We start from the raw sequence: 17,729 nt of genomic DNA, 5'->3' as shown, positions 1-17,729 counted from the left end.
GAAATTGTATTTTTACACAATGGAATACTACTCAGCAATCAAAAAGGAGGAAATCATGAAATTTGCAGGCAAATGGTGGGATCTAGAAAAGATCATTCTGAGTTAAGTATCCCAGAAGGAGAAAGACAAACATGGTATATACTCGCTTATATAGACCTTCAAGATATGATAAACTTAATGAAGTCTATACACCTAAAGAAGATAAACAGGAAAGCAGACATGAGGTGAGATGATCAATCCTCACTTAGAAAGACAAATGAGATGTGCATTGGACATATGGCAGGAGTCTACCGCAGAAGGAACCCAAAAGCAGCGTTTCAAAGCAGATACTAAGGCTCATAACCAAACTTTTGGCAGAAGGGGAGTTAGTATGATGGGGAAATGATAGGAGCCCCACAAGCACCAAATATATCTGGGCACAGGGTTTTTTTCTGAAACTGTATCTCCAACCAAGGACCATGTATGGATATAACCTAGAACCTTTACTCGGACGAAGCTTGTGGTAGCTCAGTAACCAATGGGTTTCCCATAGTAAGAGGACCAGGGACTATTCCTAACAGGAACTCAATGGTAGGCTCTTTGACCTCCCCACCACCCACGGGAGGAGCAGTCCTGCTAGGCCACAGAGGAGGACTTTGCAGCCAGCCCTGAAGATACCTGATAAAACAGGGCCAGACGAAAGGAGGTCCTCCCCAATCCATGGACTTCGAAAGAGGCAGGGAGAAGCTGAGGAAGGGATGGTGGGATTGGGAGGGAATAAGGGAGCAGGATACAGCTGGGAAACAGAGTTAACAAAATGTAACTAGTAATAATAAACAATAAAAAAAACAGAAAAAAAAAAGAATTGCTTTGCTCATTGTCTCTCCTCAAGCAATAGTAGAGTAACTCAGACAATTTTTTTTTCTTCTATTGAGAGTTTCTCTTTGAAAGTGCATGTCAAAGCCAGAGAAAGGGAAGATTTACTGAAAACCAGTTGGGTCCTAATTGACTGCCTCTCTAATTCCACACAACTAAGTTGTCAAAAATTTATTATTGATCTGATTTGGCATGTAGGTTTTTGCAGGCCACCTCTGCTTATTTTCAGTCCTAGTCAAAGCTGAACCTGAATCCTTGGCTCTGGTGGCCAAAAACAGGGGCCCATTATTTGTGACTTTGTTTCCCATTGATCTTCCTTGCCTGGGAATCTTGAGTTTCTCACAAATCTGAGATTGTTACACACTGAGGGTTCCTTATAACCCCACCAGCACCTAACCTAATGGATTCAGTCTAAAAGATCATATGATTTAATATAATGGAAAGATGCTTTATTCATTGAAGAATATACATGAGACATTGTTTTATTTTTGATACACTAATGAAATTTTTTTTGAAAATAAGATCTTTCTCATTCAATATTATTAATTTTATTATTATTATTATTATTATTATTATTATTATTGATACAGGTTTGCTCTAGCTGTCCTAGAATTGCTTTTTAGACCAGGATGGCCTCAAACTCACAGAGATCTGACTGCCTCTGTCTTCCTGAGTGCTGGGATTAAAGACATGAGCCACCAGGCCTAGTGTTCATTATACATTATTATTCATAGCTAATATGACCACATTTCATTTAAAATATACCACCTAAATTCCACCCCACTTTGGTAACATATTATTCCAATATATTTATTTTCACTCTTGTAAGATACCGTCATTTAATTTTACCAAGAATTTAAATAATAGATAATAAAGGTAAGCTCAAGACAGATTTAATCACAACATGAATGTGTGTGTAGCAAATTAGCTGAGGAGCTATTGGCAGTGGACAGTAAGTTTTCTTGAGATGAGACTCTTATTAGGATGTCCGTGTTCATGCCTATACCCATACTCATTCTGGCAATTTTTAAATTCATTTTCTCCTCAAGCAATTTTGTTTCCCTGTCATCAGTTCACTGTTTGCTTATAATTATGATATTTGCCAAAGTTTATTTCTGATTGCTATATGGTAACTTCAATATTTACATTTTATATGGACTACCAATTGATATATAACAAATGCTGCCTGAAATTCAGAGACTGGGATGAGCAGTCTCTGATGAGCAGTATATTTTTCACATTAAGGTTCTCAAGGCAGAAATGAGGGAACTGCTTTAGGACCAAAGGTTTGTGAGCACAATCCATTTACATGTTTATGGATCAGTGAGGAAACAGCTGGCTTCAGAACTAGGTTAAGTGACTGAATGCAACCAGTGTGTGCTTATCTGAGTCCTCATGTACTGGGTTATATACCTCCCTTTCTTCTGAGATCTACAAAATGAGCCAGGCATGTTGTGTAATCGTACAGTATGAGTAAGTATGAAAGTCAGTTGAAGGTAGGTCAAGGAAAAGGCACCATCAAAAGTGTAAGAGCACATTTGGCGGGAAAAACTTCAAAGTCACAGTTTGGACAAGTAAATGGATACAAGGGAAGCTGGAAAGAGGACGGAAACTGAAATTTACTGAATTCAGTTTCACATAATTCTCCTGATTTTTTTTCAGAAATATTTATACACTTTCTTATCTCTCTTTGTACTTGCTAGTAAAAAGTAAAACTTTTGGATACAGTAAAAAGTTTGTTTTCCTTCACAAAAATTTACCTGCCTTCACAAAGAAATCACATTTTGTCTTAATAAAAATTACAGAATTTCATACTTTATTCTTGCTATCAGGGTGAATGTAACCTTTATGAATTTTAAATACACCCATTTATAATTATTCCTTTAAATCTAGTTGTTAGGATTATGAAAGAAGAAATAAGCATTATATTATTCCAGGATTGTGGCATATAATCTGTTCAGTTTTTATAATAAAAAAGAATCATAAGTAAATGACACTTTCTAACAAATCAATGATAGTTGCATTCTTCAACTATAATAAAATTGAATTTTTTAAAAATATTTTTGAATAAACATTCAAGTGAAAACTAATATAAGTAAGAATATGTGTCTAAAAACTAGGTACTTCATAGATCAAAATCTTATTTGATTCATATAAAGTTATTTCACACTGAAAGACCATCAATGATAATATTTTCAAAATTTTATTATAAACTTGTATTAATGTTAGTCTGATATAAAGTTTCCATGACTTTGAAACTTCACCTCTGTGGTGCTTTACATGAATAGGAAGAAAGGATTTCTAAAACTCTATTACACAATTCATTGCCTCATAGCTAACACGACATTTATAAACCAATTCAAATGAAGTATTACAATTGTAAGAATTTCATTTTGGTATCTAACCAGGTAAAAAATGGCTTTCATTGTAGACTATACTCGTTGCATTTCTAAAAATCATTTTATATTAATCTGTTCACTCTTTCGAGTATCTAATTTTTGTTTCATACTCTAAAGCATACACATTATTGTTTGTACATATGTGTTGGATTATTAAAAACATCATCTTAGGTAATAAGTTTACATCTTTATGTAAATAGAAGAAGCTACTCTCAAAATCTGATGAATGCTCCTGTGCAACCCGGAAGAGGTATTAATTTGTTTGGCAGCCATCTTCTTTCTTCACCTTGGATGCTATTCAATGCTACTTTTATTCAGTTGAAAGGATTTGCTTCTATTATTACAGACTTCATATTATATGTCATTACTTTTCATCCTGATACATGTTTCTCTCATCTTATATTAAATTTCAATAGCAATTCAAAATAACTAATAAACTGAACAAATTGCTATTAAAGATAAAAGGGGACAGATGGTGTTATTTGATGTTGGATTTAATTTAATGAATTCATTTATTAAAGAAAAAATCCTATTTACAGAGTCATGTATTTATTTATGTCAAAGTAATTTTTAGCACATTGGGCTAGTAACCATTAAACATCCTTTTAAATATTAATTTTGCTAGTTTGGTCTTATGCAAATTAAATTACAAAATCTCATTAAATTGCTTGGTTATAAAACAATTTTTCATTCCATGTCCAATCACCTCTTATTCGGGCATGACTCAATCAATAATACATTTTGAATTATTTTTGTACGTGAGCTAAAACATATCTGGGGAGTTTACCTCTAAGATAGTGTTTCTGCTATCAAAGTGCTTATACTTTGCACCTTGAAACTTATTCTATTCATAACTGAGAAAAAAAAGATGAATTAAACATTATAATATAGTAACAGGAAGACAATTTTTATATAATCTATTAAAACTTTTCTTAGTAAAATAGATAGGAAAACTGATATAAAATAATCATTTTAGTTAAATGCTCAGTAATCACTGGGAAGGTTGCAAAAATATTTAATTTTAATAAGATTATCATACTGGTCAGAAAACACTTCTTGATAAGAGAGAATCAAATGTATTTACATAGATAAAATGTTAAAGATATAAAATATATTGACAAGTAAACATTGAGATTAACATATTATTGTTAAGAAATAGAATGCTTTAGATGCATGTGTGTGGAAAGACAATCTGGATCCATATGATCCAAGCTGAGTGTTCATATCTCTGCTCAGTATATTTCTCTTGAAATTTTTGACATCCCTCTTGGCCTCATCGCAAATAGAGGCGACTGCACATGGCAGCAGATTAAGTCATTAACAAAATATATTTAAATGTATTATCAATTAAGTTCCTTTAATATTCATTTTATCTTCTCAGCTTCAAAGAATCACGTAACTGGCTAGGAGTAGTTTGGTAGAAAGGATGGAGTTCGTAGTTGCTTTTAGTCAACAACTCACTAAATAAGCCAAGGTTTTCAGTGAAACATTGTCCACTAAGTTGTGTGTTTCCCATGACCATGAAGCTGGGAAACAGATATGTCCTATCTGAAATTTAGACAAATTGGAAAGTTAACTCCTGTATTCAGTCAGCACAGAACCTAGTTAGTTAAATTGAGTCATGTAATTCATGAGAACCAATAAAATAAATTATGAAACCAATAATTTTAATACATATATACCACCGTCAAATATATCACTAACATAGAATCAATATGTGTGTGTGTATTATGAGTTTATTAGAGAAGTTATATGCTGTGGTTCATCTAGTCCAAACATAGCTGACTAACAATGGAAAGTCCAAGAATCCAGTAGTTGTTCAATTTACAATGCTTTATAACTCAGCTGGTCTTCATTACATGCCAGAATCCTGAAAAAGTAGGCTCTGATACCAGTAAAAGTATAAACTTAACAACGAGAGTGAAGGCAAGTAGGCAAAGAACAAGAATGTCCTTTATATAGGACATCAGAAGGTGTGTTCCACATTTAAGGTGAATTGTCTGACCTCAGACAATTTGGATTCAGGATGTTTTTTTATCACTTCATATGATTTAAGAAATGGCCCTCACAGCCACTTGAGGTTGAGCTAATTCCAGATGCATTCAATGTTGTCAACAAAGGACAGCAATCACAAGACCACTTCTTGACAACTTACCCAATCATATCTCAATATGTCATACTTAATTTCCCAATAATGCAAACTTGAACAACCACTTTGGAAATCATTCTGGTGTTTTCTCAGACAATTAAGAATAGTGATTCCTCAAGATCCAGCTATACCACTCCTAGGCATATATCCAAAAAGATGCTCAAGTACACAACAAGGACATTTGCTAAACCATGTTTGTAGCAGCTTTATTTGTAATAGCCAGAAGCTGGAAACAACCCAGATGTCCCTCAGTTGAGGAATGGATTCAGAAATTGTAGTACATCTACGCAATGGAATACTACTTGGCAATTAAAAAAGTGGAAATCATGAAATTTGCAGGCAAATGGTGGGACCTAGAAACGATTATCCTGAGTGAGGTATCCCAAAAGCAGAAAGACACACATGGTATATAATAACTTATATAGACCTATAAGATAGGATAAATATACTGAAATCTATACACCTGAAGAAGATAAACAAGAAAGAGGACCCGGGGTAAGATGATCAACCTCACTTAGAAAGACAAATGGGATGGACATTGGATGTAGGAGAAAACAAGTAACAGGACAGGAGCCTACCACAAAGGGCCTCTGAAAGACTCTGCCTAGCAGTGTATCAAAACAGATATTAAGACTCATAACTAAACCTTCGGCAGAGTGCAGGGAATCATATGAAAGAAGAGGAAGGTATTAAGACCTGGAGAGGACAGGAGCTCCACAAGGACCAAATATAACAGGGCACAGGGCTCTTTCATGAGACTGTTTCTCCAACCAAGGACCATGTATGAATATAACCTAGAACCCCTGCTTGGATATAGCCCATGGTAGCTTAGTATCCAAGTGGGTACTCTAGTAAGGGGAACAGGGACTATTTCTGACATGAACTCAATGGCGATCTCTTTGACTTCCCTGCCTCCCAAGGGAGAAGCAGCCTTGTTAGGCCACAGAAGAGTACATTGCAGCCAGTCCTGAAGAGATCTGATAAGCTAGGGTCAGATGGAAAGGGAGGAGATACTTCTCTATCAGTGGACTTGGAAAGGGTCAGGGAGGAGTTGAAGGAGGAAGGATGGGATTGGGAGGGAATGAGGGGGGTGCTATGGCTGGGATACAAAGTAAATAACCTGTAATTAATATAAAAAATAAAAAACCAATAGGATGATCAAAGAACCTGCCACTGAGTTCATGTCAGAGACACCCCCCCTTCCCATGAGAGGGTAGAAGCCTTGCCAGGCCACAGAGGATGACAACACAGCCAGTCCTGATGAGCCTGATAGCCTAGGATCAGAAGGAAGGATAGGAAGACTTCCTCTATCAGTGTACTTGGAGAGGAGCATGGGAGGAGATGAGGGAGGGAGGATGGGATTGTGAGGGAATGAGGAAGGGGTTACAGATGGGATACAAAGTGAATAAACTGTAATTAATATAAAAAATAAAAATAAAAAAAACAATAACCTGGTCATAATTGCATCTTACATGATATTACTATCCCACTGACAACTGCAAGTGCATTATAAATTTTAGAATAGGTGACAGTGTCCTTGAATGACATTATTTTCGTATCTTAGAACCTAAATATAATAGGCACTAATATTCTCTCAATTGATATCACATGACATGATAAAGAAATCAAGGAATGAAAACACTGATAATCTGTAAAAATAACATTCCTAAAATATAACATCAACAAGCATGTCAAGTAGAATTCTTTTTTCTTCAATTGGTCATGTGGTCTTAGCTCGTGTTTATACTTTTCTTGTTCTACTACCCATTCTGTGTTTTCTCCTCCTTCAAAAGGCCCTTAAGCAGGTCTTAGCTCTTTTCCTGGAGGAGTAACCAGTACCTTTATTCTTGATAGGTCTGTGACCTTTAAGATCCTGCTTGGATTAGGTTGTTCTAGTTTCCCATAATCACAAAGTATGCTAACACAATGAGATGTCCTAAAAGATTCCCTGCAATCCAGACAGAATTTTTCTTACCTCCTTTACATAAAAGCATCCCAGTTCTTGATAATCCACAACAATTACCCATACTAACACTGTTATTCCCTTTTGGCTTGTTGGCTTAAAGGCATGAGCTATATAGCCAGAGGAAAGTCTGAGCTTCCAATTCAGGGTTTGTTATTTGTCCTGGCTGGAGCACTGTCCTCACAGGAACCAAAACTCTTAGATCAGTCAAATTACTTGACTGAACAGGAATTATTTTCCTCATTTTCTAATGGAACACTAGATGTGAGAACCATTAGGAATAGAAGCATTCCTTTTCCACCCCTTAATTCCTGGACCCATACATCCTGGCTATGGGAGAAGCTGTACCATATATAGGATGCTGATTCAAAGCATGTACCACCACATTATAGAAAAAGTGTTCCAGGCTTCCAAGCTGCTGTCACCTACTTGGTGCTGTATCTGTGTCTTCAAATGGCCATACCATCATTATATCAAGCCAGGCACTTCAGGATGGTGGGGAACAGGGAAGTCAGTGGATTCCATGATCTGGGACCCACTGTAGCATTTCTCTGGCAGTGAAGTGCTTTGCTTCTATTCCTGTATAGAATACTATGAATGTAGATCGATTATTCTCTAATTTTCTGGCTTGTTTTGAGAGCAGCATTATATGGAAATGCAAATTTATAAGCGGAATAAGTATCTACTTCAGTAAAGACAAAGTGTGCTTTCCACTGAGGAAATGGTCCAGTGTAGTCAAATTGCCACCAGGTCATCACTGGCTGGTAACTCTGGGAAATGGTGCCATATCTGAGACTTAGCTTTCGTTTCTGCTTTTGACAGCTCTGGCACACAGTTGTAGCTGTGGCAAGGTCAGCCTTGATGAATGTAAGTCCATGTTGTTGAGCCCATGGATAACCTTCATCTCTACTACTATGCCCACTTCCTTAAGGGGCTGACCTTTCATGGCTGGGGAAATAGGCTGCCTATCCACAAGATGGGTCATCCTATCTACTTGATTACTTATCTCCTTTTCTGATGAAGGAATCTTTTGATGGGCATTTACTTGGAGCACAAATATCCTCACTTCCTTTGCCCATCTGGAGAGATCTATGCACTTGTTCCCCAGATGTTTTTCTCACCAATTTTCTTATCATGCTCTTCCCATGTTCCCAATTCATTGGCTAAATGCCATGAATCAGTGAACTAATACATTTTTTTTAGATAGAAAACATTTAATTTGATTCCAATGTGTTTGGTTATAATGAATAAAATGGCTCAAAACATCTTCGAACTAATAAATTTTTAATCACTAAACTGCTACGTTTCCCATCCAAACAAAATGTTTAACCATGTTTACAGCTTGGGAGTTCTGCCCACTGGGAAGATTCCCTTCATGGCTATCTTTCAGGGTTGTCTCAGAAAAAGGTTATAATGCTGCAGTTGTCCACTTCTAGGTGGTGTCTGTGTGACATTCAGAAATATCAGTAATCCAAACCCACATCCTGTCTTCCTCAGCCAAATGATCATAGGGAGCACATCATGATACAACAGGTGCTTGCTTGGAAGCAGACAACACTGTAATGGACGTAGAAACCAAAGGCATTTGGGCAACTTCTTCATGTTATTGGCTTATGTCTTCAGTACCAAATCATGTGAAATCAGGTAAATATCACTATTTGATAATGAATAGCTATTGTACACATCCTACTTTGTGGCTTGATGGGTCCCACAATATCTAGCTTATGATGGGCAGCTCAGGTTGTACGGTAAATTGATAACCCACTGCCAAATGTTTCATGTCCACTAAGGTCCAATATAAATCAGAGAGCTATCTCTCAAAAGGAGACTAGTTATTTACAGATGATGGTAGAAAACTGCTTCAAAATCCAAAGGATTTCTTCCATGATTCACCTTTAGGAGGCTGTAAAAGGCTTGTATAGAGCAACCCTATCTACTATTGACATACCAAGTACCATTGGGCCTGCTGGACCATATGGTTCAAGTGGTAGAACTGCCTGAACAGCACAGCAGCCAAGACCTGCTTAACAGCTCTTTTCTGTCCTAGGCCTGATGCAAAGACATGATAAATGTACTGTCTTTAAGTCCAAATCGTGCCACTAAACATTGTGCTTTTTTCTTGGTCATGGAAGGGGCAGGTGTAGTAACTTACATATATATATATATATATATATATATATATATATTACTTACATATTATATATATACATATATATGTAATATATATTACTTACATATTATATATATATTACTTACATATTATATATGTATATATTACTTAATATATATATGCATACCTCACACAACTGACCACTTTTTTTAAAAAAAATTCACTTTACATCTGGTTGTAACCCCATTCCTCCATGCCTCCCATCCCCCTTCTCCATCCCCTCTACCTTATCCTTCAGAAAAGGAAAGCCCTCCTTCCCAAAGCTTATTCTTTTCTTTTGTCAACTTATCCAGATGCTGTGAGCAACTACTAAGCATCTTACTTTTTTTCCAAAATGTCTCAAACGTTTTATGTATAATTTTGTATACACTTATATAATTATGTAAAATTATGTATAATTTTTTTGTTTCTCAAAAATGGTGAATCAGAATAATCATATTCATTTGTCTTGATACATTCGAGAAATAGTTCAGATCATGGGCTTTCAGTACAATGAAGCTTTAGTCACTAGAGAGGATTCAGTAACTGATGGTATCTGTAAGTCAGAAAGCAAGTCCTAGACACTTAAAAAAATTCATCCTTGTAATATTGTATGTCTTATTTATTCTATAATAATAATTCTTTTATTTATGTTAGATTTATTAGAGTGGCTTACAGGCTGTGGTTGAGCTACTCCAAAAATGGCTGTCTATCCTTCCTCCTTTATCAGTAGAAAGTCAGCTTCCGCTATTGTCTCAGGCCAGAAGACTGCATACCTCTCTGCTGGTCTTCAGTGTATGCTTGAATCCTGAAGAGATAGGCTCTAATGCCAGTGAAAGAATGGACCTAGCAGTGAGAGTGAGGTCAAGCAAATAGCAAGAGTTTCCTTCTTTGATTCCTTTATATTGGCTGACATTAGAAAGTGTGGCTCAGATTTAAGGTAAAAATTCCCACCTCAAAAGGTCTGAACTTAGAGTAGGTCTTTCCACGTCAAATGATTTAATTAAGAAAAATTACTCACAGGAGTAAATTAATAAATTAAGTTGACAAAGTAGAATAACCATCAGAGTAACTAAATATTTGAGAATTATTATTACATATTACAATTAAAATTAAACTAAGACTAGCAGAAATTTAGAAACAAATTGTTTGAAATAATTTTAAACTCTAGCCAACTATGTAAGTCAGTGAGAAATAATTTGACATTTTCTATAATTTACATAAGGAAAGGATATTTATTAAATTTTCTGCTAGGTAGAATTTTCATCACAAGTTTACTAAAAAAATATCATGATTTATGAACATGCTTAAAACATTTATAAGACCATTGAAGGACAAAGTAAACAAGCCTATCTTAGACTTGAGTCAAATATGATAGTGAATAATATAAAACTACTCACAAAAATATAATATAGAGTTCACTTCTATAATAGTAAAAATAATAAAATATAAATTATGAAAATTTCCATGTAACATATTTTTACATATTTTGATATTGTAAAATAGAGACAGATAAGAAAAATGCATTGATTAGTCAGGAGAAAGAGCTAGAAGTAAAATCAACAGAAATAATTTTAATTATGCTATATTTGACAAACCAGAAAGGCGCATTGAATGACAATATACAAAATGTGACTTGAGATAAAATAAGATTTAACATTAAAGCCAGAGGAGGTAGACTAATGGGTGTTAGTTTCTTGGTAGAAAGGACAAAAAATTGTTAATAAATTCTTATAAAATGTTGCTTATGTAAGATGATCAATTTCTAGAGATTTCCCCTACAACAACATAACACAGTATTGCATACTTATATTGTGTTGAATAGATGGTATTCAATTTTCATACCACATTAATAATAAGTTAGGATAAAGGAGGAAGGAGTATGAAGGATTACTAGTATCATAACTACAGTGTTTTTATCTTTTTAAATATTTTCTTCCTCCTTTAAAAAAATAGTTATTTGGAAACTTTACACAACGTGTTTTTTAGTTACCTGTATCCCCCAAGTCTTCCCATATCCTCCTTCTTCCCCTAGTGGCACAACTTATAACAAATAATGGAAAAACATTGTTTCTAGTTTGTCCTTCCCATATATTGTATGATGTGTGACTTTCCAATGCTCTGTAGTGTCTCTAAAAAGGGCCAAGCTCTTAAAGAAAACGTGATTCTCACCCTTCCCAGGAGAAACCAATTGTTACTACCTCCTCAGTTCAGTGTTGGAACTCTGTGACTATCTCCCTTTCCTGTGCTGGAACTTTGGTTTGGTTTGGCACTTGTGAACTTCCTGTACATTACAAATGACGTCAGTTAACCTGTCTTGATAGTTTAGGAAAACACTGCTTCCTTGTAGTCATCCACAACCTATGGCTCTTACAGCTTTTTTTTTTTTTTTTTCTGCTCCCTCTTCCACAATTATCCCTGAGCCTTGCGAGGAATGACTGTAATATACATGTTACGTTTAGGTCTAGGTATACCAGAGTTTTATTCTTTCTACCTTAGTCCTTTGTGGTTCTCTATTCATCTTCATCTACTTCAAATACAAACATTTCCAGTGAGGATTGAAATGCACTAATCTATGGGTGTTCTGATAAATTATTAGAAGTCTGTTTAATACTGTGTCAGTTTAGCCAAATAACAGTGCCAGATTTTCTAGCGCCTATCAGGATCCTGACCTCAATAACAATCCCATGTATGGTTTTTAATCTTGTGGTACAAACCTTAAATACATTCAGAAAATGCTTAGTTATTCCATGATGTACATGTCACTATTACACCAGTGAGCATGTCTTGTGAATCAGGTCAAAGTTGGACTTCTCAGAGTTCACAGCTGGGTAAGACTGATGATTGTTTTTTCACTCCCGCTAGCAAGGATAACAGCTATTACTATAAAAGCTAGCTAATAGAGACAAAGCATCAGGTGAGTGCCATTGTGACTTCTCTGTGTTCTATGATGGCTTAAGTTTGTGGTCTCTTGAGCTATAGTGCCTTTCTGCAACATACTATAGGGTTACTCACAGTATTGGCATTTGCCTATAATGTTTATGAGCCTATGAGACCTCACTGGTCAATGGCTGCAAATGAGGTAAGCCATTTCTGGCACTGGAGTTTTGACACTGTTAGTTTGTGGTATCTTGCAGGAGCATGTCACCCTGCTGCAGAGTAACTCAGTTTTTACCCCCCACCCCTTAAATGTGCATGTGTCTTTGGGTTTCAATTGCTGCAATGAAACACCAAAAAGCAAGTATAAAAGAAAGGGTGTATTCAGATTTTGCATCCACACTGCTGCTTATCACTAAAGGAAGTTAGGCAGAGCAGGAACCGGGAAGCATGAGTTGATGCAGACACCATTAGGGAAGTGCTACTTCCTGGTTTGTTTCACATGGCTTGCTCAGACTGCTTTTGTATAGAACTTAGGACCACTGACCACAATAGCCTGGACCTTCCCCCATTGACCACAAAGCTATAAAAAGGGCCTTACCGCTAGATCTTATGGAGGCATTTTCTCAACTGAGGCTCCTTTATTTCTGATGACTCTAGCTTCTGTCAAGCTGAAATAAAACCAGCCATTACAGCATGTAAATATTTTAAGAAGTTTCTGCAGTACTAAGTTTCCATATGATATTTTAAACTGCTTTTACTGTTCTTCATTCCTCCCCATATTTATTCTTCTACTCTGCTTAAACGTTCTCATTCAACTCTAATTAAATTGTTCCATTATTTCCCCTAAATACTTTATATGCATATTATTTCCTCTTAATACTTTATTTACATTATTTTTCTATTTCCATTATTTCCTTAACCCCCAAGAGTTCCATTTCATCTCCTTTGACAGTCCCTCTACAACAGAACTGTATCTATTGCCTGACCACTACAATTTCTAACTGAAAGGTAACATTACTCACCAGCTACACTTCAGACAGTTAATATCAGGAATATACAAAGAATTAAAAACTTAAACAACCAAAAAGTTAATAATCCAATTAGAACATGGGAATGGCTGAGGCCTTGGGGGCTTTCAATATCCAATTTAACATACCTATTATTACTGTTTTTTTCCCTTTCAATACTTTTTTTAAATTTAATTTTATTTTTAATTACATTTTATTTACTTTGTATCCCCCTCTAGTTCCCTCTGTCCTCCCCTCCCAATCCCTCCTTTCCTCTCCCTTCTCCACACACGCCCCTCCCCAAGTCCACTGGTGTGTGTGTGGGATTCTTTTTCTTCCTTCTGATCCTAGTCTATCAGGTCACATCAGGAGTGGCTGCATTGTCTTCATCTGTGGACTGGTAAGGCTGTTCCCCCCTCAGGGGAAGTGATCAAAGAGCAGGCCAATCAGTTCACGTCAGAAGCAGTCCCTGTTCCCATTACTATGGAACCCACTTGGACACAGATGTAGATGGGGCTACATCTGTGAGGGGCTTCTAGGTTATCTCCATGCCTGGTACTTGGTTGAAGTATGAGTCTCAGGAAAGACCCCTGTGCTCAAATTTTTTGTTTCTGTTGCTCTCCTTGTGGACCTCCTGTCCTCTCCAGATCTTACTATTATTTCCCACTTCTTTCATAAGATTCTCTGCATTCTGCCCAAAGTTTGGCCTTAAGTCTCAACATCTGCTTTGATAGTCTGCAGGGCAGAGCCTTTCAGAGGTCCTCTGTGGGAGGCTCCTAACTTGTTTCCTGTTTTCTTCTTCTTCTGGTGTCCATCCTCTTTAACTTTTGGAGTGAGGATTGAGCATTTTAGCCAGAGTCCTCCCTCTTGAATAGTTTCTTTAGGTGTACAGATTTTAGTAGGTTTATCCAATATTATATGTCTATATGAGTAAATATATACCGGGTATGTCTTTCTTCTTCTAGGATAGCTCACTCAGGATGATCCTTTCCAGGTCCCACCATTTACCTGCAAATTTCATGATTTCCTTGCTTTTCATTACTGAGTAATATTCCATTGTGTCGATGTACCACAATTTCTGTATCCATTCTTCAGTTGAGGGGCATCTGGGTTGTTTCCAGCTTCTGGCTATTACAAATAAAGTTGCTACAAACATGGTTGAGCAAATGTCCTTATTGTGTACTTGAGCCTTTTTTGAATAAATGCCTAGAAGTGGTATAGCTGGATCTTGAGGAAGCGCTATTCCTTGTTGTCTGAGAAAGCGCCACATTGATTTATTACTGTTTTTTATTTTATTTTATTTTTTAGGTCATGATTAGGCAGTATGCTAGTGAAATTTTAAGGGTTTCATTTTTTAGGAGACCAGTTTCACAACAAGCTCCCTTATCCTCTGGCTATTGCTATATTATGCCTCTTTCCTCCAATGATTCCTGAGTCTGAGGTTCTAGAATTGTTTTAAAGTCACTTCAGAATTGCACATTTTAATATTTGTAGTATTCTGGAATGGCCTTTATCTGTTGGAAAGAAGAGTTTCATTGATGGGGTATGGAACATACACTTATCTGAACATATAAGGACAAATATTTAGAACATAGTTAGAAATAACTACAAGCAAACAAGAAATTATGAGATAGGTACAATAGTCTGGGAAAGACTATTTTACCCATCGGTACCTATTGGTTATGCAAAAACAAATGGCTATCTCTGAAAACATGACATAATACAACCAAGCAGGTTGCTTTTTATGTCGTTGGAAATATATATGCATATTCATATACATATATGCATGTAACAACTGATGATATAAGAAACCATGAACTTGAAAGAGACTTTCAAGGAGTAGTATATGTCAGTATTTGCAGGAGGGGAAAGAAAGGTGATTGATGTAATTATACCCCAATAAAATAAAATAATTTTTAAAATGAACAAGAACTAAACAAACACATAACTCTAAAACTTATACTACAAATGGTTAAGAATAATTTTTAAAATATTCAACATTCTTAGCCACTGGGGAACCATAAAATAAAATAAATTAATCAAAACTGCTCTGAGAATTCAGCTCACCCAAGTCAAAGTAGATAATATCAGATAAACAAACAAATGTTAGCATGACCATGAAAAAGGAGCAGGTCCTGTTCACTGAGGGTAGGCTCAAAAACTCATGAAATTGTTATGGAAATAAGTGTGGAGTTTCGTCAAATAGCTAGTAAGAGTATAACCCACCCCAAACAGTACTATAACATAAAGGGCTCAATATCTTTGCATAGAGACACCTACTTATTCATGTTCTTTGCAGCTATATTTACAGTATCCAGAAAATGATATAGCCTCAATGTCCACTAACTAAATAATGGACATTGAAAACTGTGGTCTATTTGTACAGTGGAATGTTCCTGAGCTGTTAAATAAAAGGAACATTTGAGCCGGACATGGTGAGTCACAAATGTAATCCCAGCACCCAGAGAGGCAGAGGCAGGAGGATCACTGTGAGTTCAAAGCCAGCCTGATCGAGGACAGCCAAGGATACATAGAAACGCCCACCCTATTTAATAAAATAATAAAAAATGTAAAAATAAAAATGAACATTTGAAAGTGACCCCAAAATATATGCATTTGGAAGCACTCTGAGTGAGGTCATCCACTTGCTAAAAGATAAACATTGTATGTATTCTCTCATTTGTGGGTGTTTATTAATATATACCTATCCTTTCAGATATATATATATATGTATACATACATATATATATATATATATATAATTTTGATTTAGCTTTTCAGTGTTCTTTCACACTAGATTTTTTTCTTGCCATGCATCAGTAGCAGCAAGGACAGTAAGAACTTAATCCTGAAAGTGTCGGTGCTGAATTTTAATAAGTAAAGCTGGTTCCCGGAAAGTAACTGGACAGAAAATTGGGTTCTATGCGGTATAATCGCTCCTTGGATGCTTAGCAAGTCTCGATTGAATTCCTTCTACAGATACTTATTTCACTAGTCTTTGCAATAAAAGCTAATGCAATCTCTCTCCACATGTTAACTTTGTCTAATGATTTGCAATCAAAATAACTCACTTTTATTTCTTTATGGAAATGTTATAATGCTTCATCATTTTGAATAGATACAATGTGATGATGTTTTGCAAAGTTTTCTAAATCAATTTAGTATGTATGATAGTAACTATAGGATGCATACAAACTCTAAAAATTTGACTAATCAGCAAGATTATTTAAGATGCCTTAAAAAGTTTAGGAAATAACTCTTCTTTGTAGTGTAGACAGGTTTCTTCCACACATAATCTGCTTGTTCAAAGCCTGTTTTTGAAACCAATTCTTGACAATCAGCTGGCAGATATTAGACTATTTTAGGCTCTTTGAAACCCAAAACTTTGTGTTGTGAGTAATTTTTTGGGTGCTCCACAAGAGGAACTGCTGTAGTTAGAGCTATTTACTTCATGTGATTCTAAGTAATGACAACAATGGTTAAGTTAGGTAAGACAGAAAAGTTTCTTGAAGATTTTACAACAGAATATTCTAAAGTGTTTGTGTATTTCAATTCTGTTTTTAAAAAACTATCTCTAGCTCTCAGCATTTTCTTATTGTAGTTTCACATATTTTAGGCCATTATATTCCAATTGCCAGAAAAATATAATGCAAGTTGTGTCTTCTATGCAATTTAACAAATTTAACTGCACACAGCATATGTTATCTATCACATGGAGTCTTTATTTCAAGCCTGTGTTTATGAATCTTATTCTTAGCTTCTTAAGAAAAACTGTTGCTTTAAGAAAACAGTCTCATCAGTACACGTGCAGAAAGTTCTTCCTAAAGATAATCTTGAAAACACATTTAAGCTGATGTTTTTGTCTGTTAATCAATTTACATGGCAGAAAGAAATTCACAACATGAATACCTGAGAGAATCTGATGAGATGAATGATAGAGATGTCTTTAAAAATAACTCCTGTGGATTTTGATTAGGATAAATTATCTATTACCTAAATTTAAACTTGTGAATCCATCAGAATAACATCTTACCTTCATGAATAACACACCCTTATGAGCTAAGTGTATAAATGCCTTTAAAATTCTTTACAAAATTGTATTAGAGTATTTATGCATTTTTTGTATTTTATACTAAATAATAATACAAATATAATATAAACTTTTGGTAGACATTTTCACAATCATATCTAAAATAAGAAATCTTTTAATTCATTATGCTGTATTTCATTTCAGCAGCATGACCTGCCTCTTATATGCTTGAAATGGAATTTTCATTTTTCTAATTTCTAATTAAGCAATAATAAGGTAAATATTTCTTACATTAGT

Source organism: Meriones unguiculatus, chromosome 3 (assembly GCF_030254825.1).
Source record: "Meriones unguiculatus strain TT.TT164.6M chromosome 3, Bangor_MerUng_6.1, whole genome shotgun sequence".
NCBI classification, from domain to species: Eukaryota; Metazoa; Chordata; class Mammalia; order Rodentia; family Muridae; genus Meriones; species Meriones unguiculatus.
This window is presented reverse-complemented; position numbering follows the sequence as displayed.